At 38.0% G+C, this 1,110-nt stretch overlaps 1 pseudogene; it reads right to left on the bottom strand.

The window, feature by feature from the left end:
* The window catches only part of LOC114040639, an 18,705-nt pseudogene that overhangs the window by 1,322 nt on the left and 16,273 nt on the right, over positions 1-1,110 (bottom strand).

The raw sequence follows: 1,110 nt of genomic DNA on the forward strand, positions 1-1,110 counted from the left end.
ATAAGATTTCTCTCCAGTATGAATTCTTTGATGTCGGATAAGTTCTGAGTTGTAAGAGAAAGCCTTCCCACAATCCTTACATTCATAAAGAATCTCTCCATTATGAATTCTCTGATGGATATAAAGGTGTGTTCTCTGTCTAAAGAACTTCCCACATTCACTACACTCATAAGGTTTCTCTCCAGTATGAATTCTCTGATGCACAGTAAGTTGTGTCCTACTCCTGAAGGCCTTCACACATACAGTACATTTATAAGGTTTCTCTCCAGTATGAATTCTCTGATGTTGAATAAGATCTGAGATGTAGGGGAAAGTCTTTCCACACTCCTTACATTCATAAATAATGTCTCTGGTATGAAGTCTCTGATGCATATAGAGGTGTGTCCTCTGTCTAAAGAACTTCCCACATTCATTACATTCATAAGGTTTCTCTCCAGTATGAATTCTCTGATGCACAGTAAGCTGTGTCTTATTCCTGAATGCCTTTCCACATACAGTACAATCATAAGGTTTCTCTACACTATGAATTCTTTGATGTCGATTAAGATCTGAGTTGTAGAGGAAAGCCTTCCCACACTCCTTACATTCATAAAGAATATCTCCAGTATGAATTCTCTGATGCAGGTTAAGATGCACCTTCCTCTTGAAGGCCTTTCCACATTCACTACATTTATAAGGTTTTTCTCCAGTATGAATTCTTTGATGTTTAATAAGATGTGAATTTCTATGGAAGGTCTTCCCACACTCCTTACATTCATAAAGAATTTTTCCAGGATGAATTCTTTGATGTACAGCAAGATGTATCTTACTCCTGAAGGCCTTTCCACATTCATTACATTCATAAGCTTTCTCTGCAGTATGAATTCTCTGGTGTTTAGTAAGATCTGACTTGCAGAGGAAACCTTTCCCACACTCCTTACACTCATAAAGAATCTTTCCAGGATGAATTCTCTGATGGACAGTAAGCTGTGTCTTTCTCTTGAAGGCCTTTCCACATTCACTACATTCATAAGGAATCTCACCAGTATGAATTCTCTGATGGACATAAAGGTGTGTCCTCTGTCTAAAGGCCTTCCCACATTCACTACATTCATAAGGTTTCTCTCCAGT

The sequence above is a fragment of the Vombatus ursinus genome, unplaced genomic scaffold (genome assembly GCF_900497805.2).
Source record: "Vombatus ursinus unplaced genomic scaffold, bare-nosed wombat genome assembly UNPS02013930.1, whole genome shotgun sequence".
Taxonomy (NCBI): domain Eukaryota; kingdom Metazoa; phylum Chordata; class Mammalia; order Diprotodontia; family Vombatidae; genus Vombatus; species Vombatus ursinus.